The sequence below is a fragment of the Nicotiana tabacum genome, chromosome 5 (genome assembly GCF_000715075.1).
Source record: "Nicotiana tabacum cultivar K326 chromosome 5, ASM71507v2, whole genome shotgun sequence".
Taxonomy (NCBI): Eukaryota; Viridiplantae; Streptophyta; class Magnoliopsida; order Solanales; family Solanaceae; genus Nicotiana; species Nicotiana tabacum.
In genome coordinates this window covers 82,963,634-82,983,731 of record NC_134084.1, presented here as the reverse complement: position 1 = coordinate 82,983,731, position 20,098 = coordinate 82,963,634, and positions in this window count along the sequence as shown.

Below are 20,098 nucleotides of genomic sequence, written 5' to 3'. Positions count from 1 at the left end.
CCTGTCCTTCAATTCTTGGAATCTTTTCTTACAAATAGTGGTCCACCAGAATTTAGCTGCCTTGTGCATCATCTTTGTTAATGGAGCGGCTATAGATGAGAAATTTTCCACGAACCTTCACTAGTAACCGGCTAAGCCCAAGAAGCTGCGTACCTTAGTAGGGTTAATGGCCTTGGCCAATTCTTAACTGCTTCTATCTTTGGATTATCAACCTTGATACCCTCAACGGATATTATATGCCTAAGAAAGGTTACCGAGCTCAACCAGAACTCGCACATGGATAACTTGGCATACAACTTGTGATCCCAGATTGTGCGCATGACCTTCTACAAATGCTCTACGTGCTCTTCCCCTGATCAAGAGTACACCAAAATATCATGAATAAATACGATCACAAATATATCCAAGAATAGTCTGAATACTCGGCTCATCATATGACCAAACGCGTAAGAGCCACTATCACCAGCCTAAAATCTGAAAACTTGAGGGTCAAAACAAGCTCAGTCGTAACCCGATTCGGAGACTGGATCCAAAATAGTTAATCAAATATGCCTAAGTGCAAAAGCGTAAGAGCCACTGTTGCCAGCCCACGTACATTAAAAGACCGCATCAGCCCAAGGTGTAAGAGCCATTATTGCTAGCCCACATACACTAAAAGGTCGCATCGACCAAAAGCGTAATAGCTACTATCGACAGCCTAAAATTTGTCCATTCGAATGTCAAATAAGCTCGAGTCGAGCGCCTGATTCAGGGACTGAGCCCAAAACAGGTGGCTTAAATATGCCTAAGAGCGAAAGTACGTAAGAGCCTACGGGCCAGTCCAAAGAGCCCCAGGGCCACATCACTACTCTGAGGGAAAAATTCCTACCAATGTAAAAACCAGCTCGCCTGGTCAAAATGAAGACAGAAAAATATACGAAAGGAGTACAGTTGCAAGCTTTTCTTTCATACACATTCAAGAAATGCAACTTCCAGCTACAAACATGCTTTGAAATGCTACATGCAGATGACAAAATCTATGCCCTCCCCTTAGGGGTTACGGCTTGCCGTTCTTATCCTCGCTTTCCTCAGCATCATGCAAAAGCAACCAAGCATCAGGCTCATCCGCCCTTGCTAGTGCCAATTCTTCCGAGAGGGCGAAACCCCTATCACGGATCTCCTCGAGGGTCTTTCTTCGAGACTTGCAATGAGCATGTTCTTCAATCCTCCCTTTGCGTTCGAGGATCCTTCTCATATCGGCTTGAGCATCGGTAGCATCCTTTGAATAGATCGCCATCTCCTAGTCAGCCTTAGTCCGGCTCATTGCAGTTTCTGCCCAGGCATCAACGATCTCAGCCCTGACTTTTGAAAACTCGGACTCGAGCTTTGCAATCATTTCTGTCTAAACCAAAGCATTGCCATGAGCTAGGCAAAGTTGAGCTTCTAAAGCAGGAAATTTGGCTAGAGCATCCTTCCCCCTTAAAGCCTAAGCCTCCTCCCGAGCTTTCAATTCATCACGCTCACGCCTGGCCCGACAAACTTCATCTCGAAGGTGTTCTAGGGCCTCCATCGTTTTCTGCAACTGAAATAAACTAAGTATTAGCCCCAGGATCCAGGAGGCGAAATGCACACTCACCCGGGATAGAGAACTACCTGCTCCTTCAGGTGGTTTTCTTAATTCAAGCTCTAGCCCACCTCATACTGCAAATGTACCAACTCGACTTCTTTTTCACCACAAAGGAGCCTCAGGGATCTCTCCTCACCCAGAGCTTTCCATAGCCTGGCTGCACAACAAAGCAGTCTGGACTTAAGCTTGTCGAATGCCTGCAAAAGAAAACTTAATAAGGAAGGGAAGGTGCAAAGCTCGAAAAACCTGTGCCGAAACTCACCGCAAAATGAAGCCACTGGGTTTCCTCGAAGGCCAAATTCACACTTGCCAATCCAACCCCTTCGTCCTTGAAAGAGACTGCTCCGGTCGAAGTACGGTTGCTCGATGTATGTGACCCCGGGTTTCTAGTATCTCCCAAAACACTATCAACGGAAAAAGAAGCTGACAGCAACGGAGAAACCCTCTTTTCAGAACCGGGGGCTGCGGACACGACAGGATCGGATGATGCTTCTACTCCGAATCCCTAGTCTAGCTCTGCCTTACTTTGAGCGCCATTGCCCTGTAGAAACACCTCTCTTATTCATTGTTACCGTTCTTCGGCCCGGGAGTTGACAACCCTTTCCCCTCTCCAAAGGAGTGTGACCTCGCCTCAAAAGGCTTTCTGATGCCTACAACAGCAAGATTAATATGCGTAAAGGGGATATGCTTCTCCACATGAAAGAAGGGAAAGGAAAGAATAGCACAACACTCACCATGGTATTTTGCTTCCCATCTGCCCCGGAACAAAGCTCGCCATCTACGCTCATCACAGGTCGAGTGGTTCGCCAATTCTCAGACCAAATCCGGTAGATTAGGAACATCACCCGGCGCCCATAAAACTACTATAGAAGAAGAAAGGAAGGCATGGTTATGAAACCAAGTTCTCGCTATAGGCAAAACCGAGAAAGCGCGAGATGCACCACTTACGGGCGTAATTCCATTCCTCAGGGAATGACATAAGCTCCACGGGGATAATGTTAGTGGTCCGTACTCGGACGAAATGACTCATCCACCTCCGATCTCTATCTTCCTCGTCGTCAACAATGAAGGGCGTGGTCGATCGACATCGCAAGGTTAGCAAACCTCGATGGTGAAAAGGCTAGTACAACCTAATAAGATGACTGGGCAAAATTCAAGCCCCGCCTTCTCCGTGAAAAATCTCACCATCAACACCATTCGCCAAAACAATGGATGGACCTACGCCAAAGTAACCCGATACTCTAAGCAGAAGTCGAGCACAACCCTATCAAGGGGGTCCATTGTGAAAGGATGCATGTACACATTCAAGAACCCATTGGCACGATCCATGATGCCCTCACCTGGGAAAAATGCATGTAACATCACTTCCTCCCCCCATCCGCAGTCTTTTCTCACTAACTCAAGATGCTCTTCTTCTATCAATGAAGTGGTCTTCAAGGCATACTCTCGTTGGCCCTGATGGATAGAGGCAGAGCTCTCCCCTCTCCAGACCCCAACATAGTGGCCATGGCAGCGATGAAATTAAAAAACTAAAAAGCAGGAATATGTGCAAACGCGTTACTACTAAAGTGCCGAAAGGCTGGCACTGAAAAAGAAGGGCAATTGCTTAGAATGATGGAACCCCCGAAAAAGAAGAAACAACCCCATTTATATATGGGAAAAATGGTGATGGTTAGCCTGCCACAAAGCCGGTTAAGAATGCCTTCTCTAGTCTTGAGGTGGTACCCGACCTCGAGGACCTCCATCAGAACAAGGTTAGGCTCTAAGAAGCCAATAACACATTCTCCCGTCCCGAGGTGGTACCTGACCTCAAAGACCTCCATCAGAACAAGGTTAGGCTCTAGGATGCCAATAACACCTTTTCCAGTCCCGAGGTGGTACCCGACCTCAAGGACCTATATTAGAACAAACTTAGGCTCCAGGAAGCTAATAACACCTTCTCCAGTCCCGAGGTGGTACCCGACCTTGAGGACCTCCATCAGAACAAGGTTAGGCTCCAAGAAGCCAATAACACCTTCTCCAGTCCCGAGGTGGTACCCGACCTCGGGGACCTCCATCAGAACAAGGTTAGGCTTTGGGAAGCCAAAAATACCTTCTCTAGTCCCGAGGTAGTACCCGACTTTGAGGGCCTCCATCAGAACAAGGTTAGGCTCCAGGAGGCCAATAACAGCTTCTCTAGTCCCGAGGTGGTACCCAACCTCAAGGACCTCCATCAAAATATGTTAGACTCCAAGAAGCCTTAAATAACATTGCAGATATCATCCTAAACCGGGCAGTCCCTCTACCGGGACATATCTACAATGCCTTAAGATTGCATATATTAAGTTCAAGATAAGTCTCCAAATGCCCCGGATCAACCCTCACTCGGGAACTATTCTCGAAGGTCTAAAGGCTGAGTCTCAGTTTAGGGGTTCGAAGCCCTACTTCTTTTCGACTCAAAGTAAGGGTCCCGACATCCCGAGGTTATCAAATCAATCCAGGTTTGGCCCGAGGAACATCTAAAGATCCCTCGGGAAGCCGTTTTTATCAACCAAAGGCCGGAAGGAATACTCGCACCTGGGTTCAGTATTAGCAACAACAGACAGAGTCGTGCACGTAAAATCTCCACAAATGCAATAGAATACAACAAGCATCAAAGATAAAAATTGATGAAATATCTCTGTATTCATGAATATTCAGTTACAAAAGCCCTCAATGGGTCCTTACATATGATTACAAAAGCCCACGAGGGATCCTTACACAGAAACAAAGAAGCAGGAAGGTGTACATATAGTAAAAGCCTAGGAGCCTAGACTATTCTCAAAGGTGTGTCCTCGGCAGCAACATTTTCGGGCATCATCTCCTCAGGTACACGTCCTCAAAGATAATATCTTTCAAGCACAATCCCCTCGGGAGTCTTATCTCGATTCCCCAAAACGGCATCTTCAAAACGTGAGACGACGAAGAGGAAAGCGATGGAGTAGAGCAAAGTGACACGGAAGAGGCAGGAAGGAATGAAGAAGTGGCTGGGTGAAAAATCTAGCCAGTATGGATTTTTCCAGGCTATTATTGTAAAGCCACTTCTTGAGACTTTGCCCCAGTGCGGGATGCAATAGTTAGTAGATAGCACCACCTTACCCCATGGAAAGCAAAGGGAGTGAGGCGTCGCACCAGGTAAATATGGGAGTTGAGTAGCGGTATATAATCCGAGCCCCCTCTTGAGCAACAATGTATAATCCAAATATTTCCTTGGGTCGGAGGAAATCGTCCCTCTGTTTCGTCGTCTCGAGCCAACGGCGACAGCAACAACAACAACAAAAAAAAAGCAGCATAATCTCGCTCGACCAGAGAAGGTCCTGAAGATAGGCTATAGCATGCTTGATAAAAGTACCGCCATACAATCTTGAGGCCATAGGCCTCAAACATGGTGAACGACTAAGAATAGAGATAGCGAGAAAGGAGGAATGGATATGTACGGGGAGATGCTTGGGTAAAAGGCTGATCCCAGGAGGCCCCCATTTATAAAAAGGGGGCAACATAACTTACGACGCCATTATAGCCCTTGAAAAACGTAATGACAGGCACATCTAATGCGTCCTTGGGAGTTGAATCGATGGCAACATTATGGATCTGAAGAATGAGAAACCGCAACTCGATGAATGGTCTTGAAAAAGTGAAATGACGAAACATTTCGATAATCATGGAGGCTTGCATCATATGTATGATGTTAGCATGGGAAGCCCGAAGAGTGGGATGTCAAAATCGTTTCTTGTCTCTCCTCTATAAGAAACATGGGTACTATCTGTATACGGTAAATGAGAGGAACCAATTTCTCGTTGATAAGACATTACGGAAGATCACTTCGAAGGCTCGAGACCACGAATCGAGTACCCTCTCTTGAGGTCCATCGACACCTAACCTAGGGATAACGAGGCCGCGACCCCAACAAAGATGGGGAGTTTTCGAAGAGTGCAGTCAGGACCGGCAAAATTTTTCAAGCTAGTCTGAAGCTAGTCTAGACCTACATCATGAAGTTAGCCAGCTGTCCCATCCCGATTTCTTTATCATTAATGTATTTTGTTCTATGAAGGGATTCCCCTCCTATATAAAGGGGATCCTCCCCATTTTGTAAACCCGGTTGCTCCGTCTGTTCCATAGGAAACATAGAAGAACATTCTCTTTGCTCTCTCATACACTCTCTTGCTATTATTGCTTTTATTTATTATCTTCATATTTGTTAATCATTTATTATCTATCATTGGCCATAGAGAGCCTACGTTGATTATTTTATAACTGTAGGCCCTACCCCGATCACCCACGATAGCTCATGCCCGAGCCCTGGAATCGGCCTCGAAGCCCCAAATCGACAAGCCCGAGGCCCCGAGTAGCTAGCCTATCATTTTGATTGTAGCTCCCTCCTTAACTCCATTTCATTTTTAGATCTCATACACTTAACATCAGTTGTTTAACAAACTAGAATAAAAATAGATCACATATTTTTAGAGTCCCATCAACAAATTTAATTGTTATTATAATTTTCACGGTAAACAATGTCTGTAAGCCATATTTAGTGGAGTCTTATGTATGAGTATGTTGTGCACCATACTATAAACATGAGGCTACAAGATATCTAGGATGAATACCCTTCTTTATGATCTAGATCGTGAGATATAGATGGGTCGTAAGTATTAGTGAGTAAGCACTTGCTCAAGGATTGAATGAAGAAGCAGGAGAAGGTACCAGTCTGGTGCCACCTGCCTCCTATGGGTCAACATGGACTTCACGATGAGGTTGGAACTTAGGCTTAATAAACAAGACCATCACCCCTAGAATATCATAGAGAAGTTAATGTACCTCATATTCCTCCTCCGGTTGCTACTAACTAAGATTTATATATGAGAACTGCAGTGTAATTGTTAACTCGGTTGGTGGACTCTCAGGACCAACGTCAGGCCACTTTAGATAAAGCAATCAGTACGAGAGTTCGAGATTTCATAAATTTGGACCCCCCTCGTATTCATAGGAACAAATCCAAATGAAGATTCCCAGAACTTGTTAGATCAAATGCAACGAATTTTATGGGTGATACATGCCATTAATACTGAGTCAGTAGAGCTTGCCTCTTACAGGTTGCGGGATATAGCTGTTATGTGGTATTAGACTTGGAAACAGTCTAGGGGATCACTTGCCCCAACAGCAGGATGGAGGGAATTCTCTGAGGCATTCTTGTAGCAGCATTTGCCTGTTGAACTCTGCCGAGCTAGAAAAGATAGATTCTTGCGATTGGAGCAAGGTAATATTAGTGTCCGGGAATACATCATGCAATTTAACTCCTTGGCTAGGTATGCCCCATCGGTGGTGGCTAAGATGAGTGACCGGGTACATCAGTTTCGTGGTCGGTTTGGGCAACATCTGATAAACGAATGTACCACAGCTTCTCTGAACCCAATTATGGATATTGCTCATATTTAGGCCTATGCACATAAATTAGAGGATCACAAGAGGATACAACAAGCTGCTCGAGAACATGACCAGGGTCAATTTAAAAGTGCCCAGTCCACGGGAGAAACATGAGAGTTTCGAGGATGGTTTATGTTTAGATCCCCATTTCTTTGGTAGTCACCTAAATCGGTGGCTACCATTCCATCACAGTCTTATGTCTAGTATCGAGAACAGACCACTTATTCCAGTCAAGGCAAGAACTTCTGAGGGTAGAGTTCACAGAACAGTGGGGATCCTAGCAGAACGAACCCCCGATGCCACGTTGTGGCCGATGTGGTAGGAATCATTTTGGGAATTGTCACCATGATTTGGATTTGTGTTATTCTTGTGGACATCCCTTTCATATCATGCATTTTTTCTAGATGAAAAATTGGGGTGGCGTGATACCGATATGGGGTCGGTAGCAGCTTGTTCATCGACAACACATCCTCGTGAGTAAGGTATGTAACCAATGACGGGAAGAGGTAGAGGTGGAATTTCCAGCCCAGATGGGCAACAATAGAATCGTATCTATGCGTTGTTAGGTCGTCAAAATATAGAGTCTTCACCAGGCGTGGTCATAGGTATATTATTCATGTTTCTCATTAGAGTGTATACTTTGATAGACCAGGTTCTACCCTGTCGTATATTACTCCATTTATTGCTAGTAAATATGGTAAAGTATGTAAATTTTTATGACAACCATTTGAAGTGTCCACACCTGTGGGCGAGTTCGTAATAGTTAAATGAGTGTATCGAGGTTGCGATGTGATGATTCATGATTAGCATATCTTGGTTGATTTGAATAAATTATAAATGATAGAATTTAATATATTATGGGAATGGATTGGCTGACCTCTTGTTATGCTACAGTGGATTAGTGGAAGAAAGTTGTTCATTTCAACTTTCCAAGAGAGCCCGTTAGCGAATGGAAGGGCGGTGTTGCAGCGCCTAAAAGGAAGTTTATTTCTTACTTTAAGGCTCGTAAGATTATTTTGAAAGGATGTTTCTACCATTTAGTGGGGGTGAAAGAGTGGAGCCAAAACCACCCACCCTTCAGTCTGTTTCGGTTGTCAATGAATTTATTGATATGTTCCCTTATGAGCTCCCGGTTATTCCACCCGAGAGAAAGAAATTGAGTTTGCCATTGATGTTCCACCCGATACGCAGTCGATATTTATTCACACGTACATGATGGCTCTTGTTGAGTTAAAGCGTTTAAAAGATCAGTTGAAGGTCAAGGGTTTTATTCGACCCTGTACTTCCATGTGGGGATCCCTTTGCTATTTGTTCAAAAGAAAGATGGTTCATTGAGGATGTGTATTGATTATCGGCAACTGAATAAGGCGACCATTAAGAATAAGTATTTTCTTCCAATAATTGATGATTTTTGATCCATTGTAAGGCGCTAAGTTTTTTTCTAAGATCAATCTCAGATCTGGGTATCATCAATTAAGATCAAAGAAGAAGTCGTTCTAAAGACAGCCTTTCAGATCAGATGTGGCCATTATGAGTTTCTCGTTATGTCTTTTGGACTAACCAACGCACCAACGGCCTTTATGTAGGCTTTATTTTCCTCTCTTTAAGGACTTTTGAAGTAATTTTTGATTGACTAGTCGTCGTTCGGGAAGAACCTCGATTATGAGCAACTTGCGGCGATGTTCGAGCACCTCGGGAAGTTTGGCTTGGAGGCTGAGTAGCTTGAAGCCTATGATTTGGAGCTGACATGGTCGAAGCTCTTTTACCTATGCCGAGGGTAGCCTGTTTAACTAGTTTTTTTTGAAGTAGACTCGAAGTAATGGCCTGTGATTTTGTAGCGATGGTCGGGTGTCCCCGAGTCGCATTAGTTCGGCTAGTACAACCGTGTGACCGGAGTCACTTGTGTTTGGCTGGAGTCATTTTTTATCCCAAATGAGATAGTTTCGGCATCTATATCGAGGGTATTCCTTTTTAGGGGTCTTACAAGTTCGATATATAGCCAAAACTATGAGATCGGGTTTATGCCTTAAGTAAGGTCTTACAAGTTTCTCATGCCTTCGAGGTCTTACAGTTTTGGATATTTGGTACAAGTATTATTCATGCCTTGCTTGAGGTCTTACAGATATGATCGCTGCCTTATGTAGGTCTTACGAGATCGAGTCTGCCAACTCAGGGTCTTATGGCCTCGGGTTTTGATAAGTCGATGGAGGTGGTGCTTAATGGCAGTCCCCGAGTTGTCGAGAGTTTCTTGTCTCGGGAGCCATTTTTCACAAACTTTGCATTGCCTCGTCGAGGGCTTACGATTTTGGAGATCCCAACCCTGAGGTCGTGCATTGTTTTTGAGATTTTAATGTCAGTCCCCGAGTATTCGGGGTACTTTCGGCGTTAGATATGTTTCGCGTTTTCCGCGTTACCTTATCTGAGGGCTTATGATTTTGGAGCCCCGACCCGAAGGTCATTTAGGTGTTGAATTGTTGACGCTAGTCCCCGAGTGTTTGGGACGTTTTCGGTATATTCTTCAATTATTTTGAGCATGAGATGCTTTGATAAAATATTCTTCAATTATTTGGTATAAGTGTACACGTTTTCGCCATAGGGGCCCGGCTATACGGACACAATTCATTCGGTTTAGCCCGATACATCATTTTCCTATAGGGACCGGATTCGGCGTCTCTTGGCTTTTTCGAGCGGATGACCTTTGGGAGAGGGGGGGATACCCCTCAGTGTTCGAGGTTGATTGCAAAAGAAGCCTCAGACACTTGTTGAGTCTCCCTTAGGTAGCATGCGGATGTTGCCTCGTTAAAAACTTTGCGGGTAAAACCCTTTTCGGGATAAAAACTCGATTAAAGGAAAAGAGTGCAACAGATGCTTTAAAACCTCAAGGTCTTCGAGTTGGGTTATCGTTTTGATTGCTTCGATCGGGCGCCTTCATAAAGGTTAGTCTGGAATACAAAGTGAAAAGATGAATGGTTATACCTTAGTGTGAGACGCGACGACGATGTTTTGAGGACCGATATGTTCCAATCACTCGAGATGAGGAAGCGGTACAGTCCTTTATTTCGTTCAATTGGGCTTAATTGGGGGTGTGGCTTGATTACCTTTTAGCTCTTTTGCGAGCAGAGGTATGGGCACCGGTGCCACATCGTGCACCGCGAACATTTCCCTTACAGCATGTTGTTCCCCGTATACAGTTTTAATCCCATCCTTTGTCGGGAATTTCATCATTTGGTGTAGAATGGACGGTACTTCCCTCATGCAGTGTATCCACGGCCATCCGAATAAGGCGTTATACCTCATGTCTCCTTCGATGACATGGAATTTGGCGTTTTGGGTCGTGTCGGCCACGATGACTGGGAGGGTGATTTTTCCTTTTGTTGTTTCACTTGCCATGTTGAATCCATTAAGGATTCGAGTGGCGGGCACGATTTGGTCAAGCAGTCCGAGTTGCTCTATCATCCTCGACCTGATAATGTTGGCCGAACTACCTGGATCCACGAGTACATGTTTTATTTGAAACGAATTCACAAGGAAAGAGATTAATAGTGCATCATTGTGAGGTTGAGACAAGGTCTCGGTGTCCTCTTCTCTGAATGTGAGGGCGTCCTCAGGAATATATCCCCGGGTTCGCTTTTTTCTAGTGATGGATATTTTTGTCCTTCTCATTACGGGTTCCTGCGGGGCATCGACGCCAACCAAGATCATGTTGTGGCTCGTTTTCTTCGTTCTTATTAGATGCCTCTCTTTACAGGAATTGATTTTTGGCTCGGTCGCTAAGGAATTCCCGGAGATGACCTTTGTTAAGTAGTCGAGCTACCTCTTCTCGGAGTTGGTGGCAATCCTATGTCCTGTGGTCGTGCGTGTTGTGAAACTCGCACACTAAGTTATGATTCCTTTGTGAAGGATCCGATTGTAAAGGCCTGGGCCATTTGGCGTCTCTGATTTTACTGATGGCGAACACGATGTCTGATATATCAACGTTGAAGTTCTATTCTGACAAATTAGGTGCCCTAGTTAGCCCTGCGTTCCTATCGAATCTGGATCTGTTGGTGAGTCCCCGAGGATCCTGTCCTCGATCTATCATTCGATCATTGAGAGGTGGGTTACGTCTCGGGGCGTTCCTCCTATCTTCGATGTACGGTTGATATCTTTCTTTGTTTGGTTTTGGCTCCTTTTCCAGGAGCCGGCTTGGGTATACTGAGCCCGAGGGGACTCCTAACTAGTCATCCTCGACCCTGATTTTTGATTGGTACCATTTGTGGACGTCCGACCAGGTCACAGCTGGATACTCGATCAAATTCTGTTTCCACTATTTTGAAGCCACCGAGCTTCGTTCATTCAGACCTTGAGTGAAAACTTGCACTACCCAGTCGTAGGAGACTAGCGGTAGCTCCATCCGTTCCATTTGAAATCAAGATATGAATTCTCGTAGCATCTCGTTCTCCCTTTGCTTGATCATGAAGACGTCAGATTTCCTTGTTGCTACTTTGATGGCACCGACATGTGCTTTTATGAAGGAGTCTGCTAGCATGGCGAATAAGTCTATGGAGTTAGGAGTTAAGTTGTGATACCACATCATGGCCCCCTTTGAGAGTGTTTCCCCGAACTTATTTAGTAATACAGATTCGATCTAGTCATTCTTTATGTCGTTGCCCGTTACTACGCAAGTGTAGGTAGTGACGTGTTCATTGGTGTCTGAGGTCCCATTGTACTTTGGGAGTTCCGGCATTTTGAACTTCTTCGGAATGGTTTTTGGGGCCGCTTTCTCGGGGAACGACCTTTGTATGAACTTCTCCGAATCCATACCTTTCAGGATCGGGGGTGCGCCCGGAATTTGGTCGACCTTGGAGTTGTAGGTTTCAACCTTTTTGTCATTGGCTTCTATCATTTTCTCGCCTGATTCGATCATTTTGGTGAGGTCCTCGAGCATTTTTACGAAGACAGGGTCGTCTACCGACATGTTATTACTCGATCTCTCAGGTACCTGTTCGGTTGGGGGAGCTGTCCCTGGGGCCATTTTTAGCTGAGCAATAGCTAGTTGTTGTACCTACAACATTTCAAAAATAACATGAACGCTAACCTCACGTTCTTCCCTAGTTGGGGTTTTCTGTGCTTCTTGTTGATCCCCTTGGTGCACGCTCCTATCAGTGTGGGAGCTTATGTCGATGCGCTGGGCATTGCGTGAGACCGTGTCCATGGGGATTGGTGCATTCCCAGGGTTTTGTGGCGACACAACAACACCTGGAACAGCCACACCGTTTTCCCCATGGTCCTCAAGATTGTTGTTTTCATCTCCGTTAACCGAGTTAGACATTTCGACCTGAAATCGATGATCTTGGACAAGAAAAAGCGTGAAAGATAAATTACGTCATGTAGTAAAACCAGCAAGAAAATAATCACTATTATTTTTAGCCCCATGGTGGGCGCCAAACTGTTTACCGTGAAAATGGTAATAACAATTAAATTTGTTGATGGGACTCTAAAAATATGTGATATATTTTTATGCTAGTTTGTTAAGCAACTGATGTTAAGTTTATGAGATCTAAAGACGAAATGGAGTTAAGGAGGGAGTTACAATCAAACCGATAAGCTAGCTACTTGGGGCCTCAGGCTTGTCGATTTTGGGCTTCGAGGCCGATTCCGGGGCCCGGGCTCGAGCTATCATGAGTGATCGGGGTACGACCAACAGTTATGAAATAAGCAACGAAGTCTCTCTATGGCCAATGATAGATAATAAATGATTAACAAATATGAAGACAATAAATAAAAGCAATTATATCAAGAGAGTGTATGAGAGAGCAAACAAAATGTTCTTCTATGTTTCTTATGGAGCGGACGGAGCAACTAGGTTTACAAAATGGGGAGGATCCCCTTTATATAGGATTGGAATCCCTCATAGTACAAAATACATTAATGATAAAGAAATCGAGATGGGACAGCTGGCTAACTTCATGATGCAGGTTCAGACTAGCTTCAGACTAGCCTGACAAATTTTGTCAGTCCTGACTGCACTCTTCGGGAACTCCCCATATCTGTTGGGTTCGTGGCCTCGTTATCCCTAGGTTGGGTGTCGATGGACCTTGAGGGAGGGTACTCGGTCCGTGGTCTCGAGCCTTCGAAGTGATCTTCTGAAATGCCTTATCAACGAGAAATTGGTTCCTCCGATTTCACCGTATACAAACATCCTAGGATACAACCTGCCCTGTTACCTAGTTTGTCACACCCCAATCATGGGAGGTGTGATTGAAACATGATGATTGAAGGCCCATGCGAACCGACGTATGCTCTTATATCTCTGTATTCATAGAATATGGGCTATTAAGACCTCCAAGTAATAATCACTAGAATTAAGGTATGCATAGCTGATTAGCAAAAGAAACAATAGAATTTTATACGTATCATCATTGTCACCAACATAGTCATACCTAAGAATTATATGCAATAAAACACTAACACTAGCCTGCAAGCCTCTAGTTTTATCTTTTTTCCCACCTTCAGAAGAGAGTACAAAAAACAATATGTATTTACACAACTTAGTCCAGAAAGGGCCCCATCGTGCCCAAAATGATTATAACGCATGCTTCAACACCTACCGACCATTGAACAACTACTTTGGAGGAGTGGAGAGCAACAACCAATAGCTTAATCATGCACCTACTAGGGAGGGGCATCACCGTGTCTAGCTATACCTATCGGCATGAACACAACACCCAAAAAGAACGGGCGTCAGCACGAAAAATGTAATGAGTATGCAAGGATAAGAAAACATGTAAATTGGAGGTAACATAAGAGTTATAATTGCAGGATTTGAACCTGGGTACCGAAGACAAGCCATCAGGGACATAAACTATAGAAGCCATAAACTTAAAAGGATGCAACTATATAAAGGGTTAGGCCATTCGTTAAGTCTATGTATCAAATACAATACAATATTACTTAGCTCCTCGTTGGTGCATCGTACTCTGTATCGTACCTGACCTCACAGAGGACTTGGTAAAGTTTATTTCTTTTATCATATTGTACCCGGCCTAAGGAGGTCCCTATTATGCCCAGTGTCAAGAGATCTTGGTTGTACTAGGCCGCATGAGGGCTTGGTATTGTCTTTTTCCACATAATTCCATAGGGCTCGATAGTGTATAACATTATATCTCTTCATACCCAACTGATCAGTAGTTGCACATAGGTGTCGTACCCGGCCGTCTATAGTGCGACTCAATAAGGTAAAATAGATACATATACATAGATAGCTACAATGCAATGTTAGTTTCATGGTACAACAAGTTTAGACTCACAACGAATTATGCATTCCAACCACATGATACCAACTGGAACATTTTAGACCTTGAAAGAAATGCTACCAGCAAGATTGTATAAGGACAGAATATTGTCATTGATAGGGGCTTAGAACTACCCAACCTTATAGTGTAGGAATCATTTTTAAGGAAAGAGAGAGTTACATTAACTCATGCCAAGAAAGAAAGTTTCCCTACATACCTTGTTGAAGAACTAACTACGCTGCTATGATGGTCAACTTTGCCTCTAACGAATCTTCAGAATCAATACCACTAGGTGATAGATGTTACAGCAGAAATTCCAAGATTCTTTAATCTAAATCCTAATAGAATCATCTTCTAACTCGATTCAGCCTATTTTGAAACTTCAAAGAAGATCCGAGAGCACTTTGGGTGAGTTGTAGTGAGTGATACCCCTAAAAATGAAATCGAATTAGCCTCACTACCTTTATATACATGTACCAAGCATAGGAAACTCCATTGGCTCCGTATGCAAAAAAGGTCGCCCTGCCCCGGTTATAGCACCCGACAAGCTAGATGTCATTAGCCTACTAAAATGTGACATCCTCTTTCGACCCATCTATCTCCATATGTGTCAGTGGCCGATTGGCCACGTTAGAGGTCAAACTTACCAAGATTCATTTTATGTGTGGGGTGTAATAGGTGATATCTATGGGTGGAGTTCAATAGGTTCTAGTGGCTAGAGTAGAGGTTAGACCAGCCACGACCGTTGAGGAGCAGAAGCTGTTGGATAGATTTACTAGGATTCTTCCTCCCCACTTTGGAAGTAAGCCGTACAAGGACCCATAAGATTTTATTTACTGTTGTACGGATAGGGTGTCTAACTTGGGACTAGTGAAGTCCATTGGGGTTGACTTTACCATTTTCCAGTTCGAGGGGAAAGCCTGTAGATGGTGGAAGTCTTAGCTTCCAGGTAGGCTAGCAGGTTTACCTCCCTTGACTTGGGATAAGTTTAGGCACATCTTCTAGGAGATAGCTTGGGATCGAGCGTGTTTGTGTTCACAGTAGAGAGCCCACATCGAGGGACAAACAACCTCGATATTCTAGAGGGTTCAGCGGTGCCCCGCCTGGGGTGTAGGTCATTTTGGGATGGGCCATCCTAGCTGGCCTATGTATTCGACACCACAACCTATTCGGGATTTTCCTGTGCAACCATACTTTATCCACATTCCATAGAGTACCTACCATCTACCTGCTATTCGAGGTTCTTATAATGGGCATTCATGCTATCAGGGCCGGACAGAGTCAGAAGTTTCCCACAACCAGGGGTTGTTTCGAGTGCAGGGAGCTTAGTCACGTGAAGAGGTTTTATCCTAGACTTCAAGGCAAGGAAGTGTAGTAGGGCCATCATCCCATGGTTACCACACCATCAATCTCACCACTTGTTCTTCCGGGTAGAGGTGGGGGGAGGGCAGGAGGGTAGGGATCACCCTAGAGGTGGAGGCCAGTCAAGTGGCACTACGGCTAGATTCTATGCCTTCCAAGCTAGGCTAGAGGCGGTAGCCTCTGACGCTGTGATCGGAATTATTATTTATGTTTGTCATAGAGATCCATAGGTACTATTTGACCCATGGTCTACCTACTCCTATGTATCTTCTCATTTTTCTCCTTATCTGGATGTATCTCTAGAGTCCTTGATTATTTCTGTGTATATATCCATACTAGTGAGGTTATTCTGTTGTTGTGGATCAGGTTTACTCGTCCACATCCTTTTGTGGGTATGATACAAGAGTGCATCTTCAATTGCTCGAGATGATTGACATCAAGGTGAAACTTGACATGGATTGGTTGTCTCCACATCATGACACGCTTTATTGCCATGCCAAGATTGTTACATTGGTGAAGCTAGAGTTTCCTAGGCTGGAGCAGACGAGTTCAACTAGTAGTGCATCCAGTCGAGAGTATTTCCTTCCTGAAGGCTCAACATATGGTTGAGAAGGGTTGTTTTCCCTATCTAGCCTTTTCTCAAGATAATATTATGGAGACTCCTATGATAGATTCAGTGCTTGTAGTGAGGGAGTTTTTTGATTTATTTCCTACTAACCTACCAGGCATGCTGCCAGATTATGATATTGACTTCGGCATTGATTTGGCACTAGGCACCCAGACTATCTCTATTTATCGTTATCGTGTGGCTCCTGCGGAGTTGAAAGAGTTGAAGGAGTAGCTTCAGGAGTTGATCGAGAAGGGATTCATTAGGCCGAGTGTGTCGCCTTGGGGCACACATGTGTTGTTTGTGAAGAAGAACTAAGGGAGTATGCAGATATGCATTGATTACCGCTAGCTGAATACGGTCACCATCAAGAACAAGTAACCATTGATGCACATTGATAACTTATTTGATCACCTTCAGGGTGCTAGAGTGTTCTCTAAGATCAACTAGATAACTGGGTATCTTCAGTTAAGTATTCATGCTTCGGATATTCCGAGGATGGAGATTCGGACTGGATAGGGCAATATGAGTTTTTAGTGATGTCCTTCGGCTTGACTAATGCCCCAGCAATGTTGACATATTGATCTACTCACATAGAATGGAGGAGCACAAGCAACATCCGAGGTTAGTGCTTTAAAATTTGAGGGAACATAAGTTATATATTAACTTTTCCAAGTGCGAGTTCTGATATGATTTTGTGGCTTTCTTGAGCATGTTGTATTAGATAAGGGTATTAAGGCAGATCCTAGAAAGTTCGAGGTAGTTTAGAGATGGCCTCACCCTACCCCAGCAATAGATATTAGGAATTTCTTTGGGCTAATAGGTAATGATCGTCGATTTGTTAAGGGTTTCTCATCTATTGCAGCTCATTTGACTAGATTGACACAAAAGGTTGTTAATTTTAGATGGTCTAATGATTGCAAGATGAGTTTTCAAATGCTCAAGATCGCATTGACTACATCGTCGTCGTTGGGTTTGCCTTCCGACTTAGGGATGTACATTGTGTATTATGATGCTTCACGCATTGGGTTGGGTTTTGTAATGATGCAAGAGGAGCAATTGATTGCTTATTCTTATTTTTAATTGAAGCTCCATGAGACGACTTATCATGTGCACAATTTGGAGTTGGCCACGATAGTTCATGCTCTTAAGATTTGGAGGCATTATCTTAATGGCGTTTTGTGTGAGGTCTACACTGATCACTGCAGTTTACAATATCTGTTTAAGAAGAATGACCTTAATCTGAGGCAACACAGGGGGCACAGGATTATGATATCACCATTTTTTGTCATCCGAGCAATGCGAATGTGTTTGCGGATGCCTTGAGAAGAAAAGCCGAGAGTATGAGTAGTTTGGCATTAATTCTAGCAAAGGAGAGGTCATTGGCTTTGGACATTCAGTCCTTATGGGTAATCGAGATTTGGTCCTAATCTTGAATTTCGACCATGTTGGTCTGGGTTGACTTTTTATTGATTTTTTTTATTATGATCAATATTGAACATTTTTCATTCATGGGTAGTTTCTAAAGCTTCTTTTGAATTGTTTGATCGATATTTGGCTAGATTCGATTGGTTTGCGGGCTTGTTCCAAAGGAAAAGCCGTGGTTGATTATTGATTGTGCTCTGGAAGGAGATAAGTATCGTGGTTAACCTTGATTTGAGGGAATTAGGACTTGATTGGTCTATTTTCTACGTGATTTATGTGTGGGAATGACATATATGTAAGGTGACGAGTGTATATGCATTGTCATGGATTTAAACATGTGGGATGGACTATTTAATTGCATGTCTTGAATTATATCATTCCTTCATTTGTTTCATGTTATTACTTGTTACATGCCTTATTTGCTACATATCTTTACTTGTTAAATACATGCCTTCATTGTTATATGCTTCAATTTGCTACATGCTTCCTTGTATCTATGCCTTTATTTATTGTTGTCACGACCCAAAATCCTTCTGAAGGAGTTGTGATGATACCTAGTCTCTAAAACTAGGTAAGCCTAACACATATCAAAATGATAACAGGTTCTACTAAACTGCTATTAAACATAAATCAGAAATTTATAAATAAACCCATAATCTCCACATGATACTGCAACCCAAAACCCGTAGTACAAGTCATAAACCTTTTTAAGAGTAACTATATATAATCAATACATCACTGTTCCAGAGTAATAGAAAACAATGAATATGAATACAACAGATGGTGACTTTGGAGCATGCGAACGTCTAGTAGGTTTACCTTGAAGTCTCCAATTGTACAAGCATAAGTCTCAAAACCAACTCGATCCAAAGTATATGTTTTTGCATAAAAATGTGCAGAAGCATAGTATGAGTACACCACAGTGGTACCTAGTAAGTATCAAGCCTAACCTCCATAGAGTGGTGATCAGGCCACGTCAAGACACCTACCGGACATGTAAAACCTGTGCAGGATATGACAGAAAGCTAACAAGGAAGGAATATCAATGTAAGGCCAATAGTATAAAGAAATCAAATTACAATCAACAGTGAAGACATGGGGAACACGAATGGCAACGAGAAATAACCAAGTAATTAAGCAACAACATAGTCGAGGTACGGATGAAGTATGAATGTTTTCAAGTTGGAAAAATGATGAAAACTCAACCAATCAAATCATTCCTAATACACGAATTTCAACAATCCTAGTTCTCGTAATCTCATATCATAAATCACAACTTCCAAACCTTTAACACACATGGCACCTTGTGCCCACATTTTCCATATCACTTCGCACGACAAAATCCACGTGCTACCTGGTACATAGTATCCATGTGAAATGCTATAAATAATATTTGAAGGATCTTTTCATATACTCCCTTCGTTTCAGTTTATGTGAATCTATTTGATTGGGCACGGAGTTTAAGAAAAGAGAGAAGACTTTTGAACTTGTGGTGTAAAATGAAGCACATATATTTTGTGTGGCTATAAATCATTGCATAAAGGTAAATTGTTTCCAAATAGGGAAAGAGGTCATTCTTTTTGGCACGGACTAAAAAGGAAATAGGTTCACAAAAATTGAAACGGAGGGAGTATAATAAAGTAAAATTGCAGTTTCTGAAACAAACAGGAAATCAATGAGAAATGAATTTATTTTGAAAAACATTTTGGGTGAAGAAAATAATATTTTCAAATAAAATAAGGCGCCGAATAAGCTACTGATTTGAATATAGAACTTAAATAATTTAAAACATAATAGCAATTCCTTTTTTTAAGTAAAGTAGAAACATCAAATAGGGTAAGGAGATTATGTTGAGAAATCGATTAAAGTGTAATATGAAGACTATTAAAAATAGTGAGGTACCGAATGAAATGACGAGTTTTAACTTAAGAGTAACATAAGGTAAGCATATTGTTAATTATTTTATTTAAAACCATTGTGATAAGTTATGGTACTTTGAGTTTTGATGATTTGTCAAACAGCCTTGAGGAACCAGTTGTGATCAGCTCCTTAAGTTTGGTTCTCATGGGGAATATGGCTGATTCATAGGTGGAACAATGTGGAGATCTGGTTCTCAGGAGGAATATCAATTCTAAGTTTGTCATCATCCAAATGGGGGAAATTGATAGGTTACAAGTACCTTGGGCATAAGTACTTTACTTTATGTTTTGATGATCTAACAAACTTACCATCCAGAACCAGATAAGGAACCTGTTATATATTTACAAGGCCTTGAGATCACAAAGTTCCAGGTTGGGATACAGCGTGGGATATAACTCAAATCTTCAGAGTGGAATGAACAGCTGAGGGAATAGGTCCCTACCAATTCCCGAGGAGACTGTATGA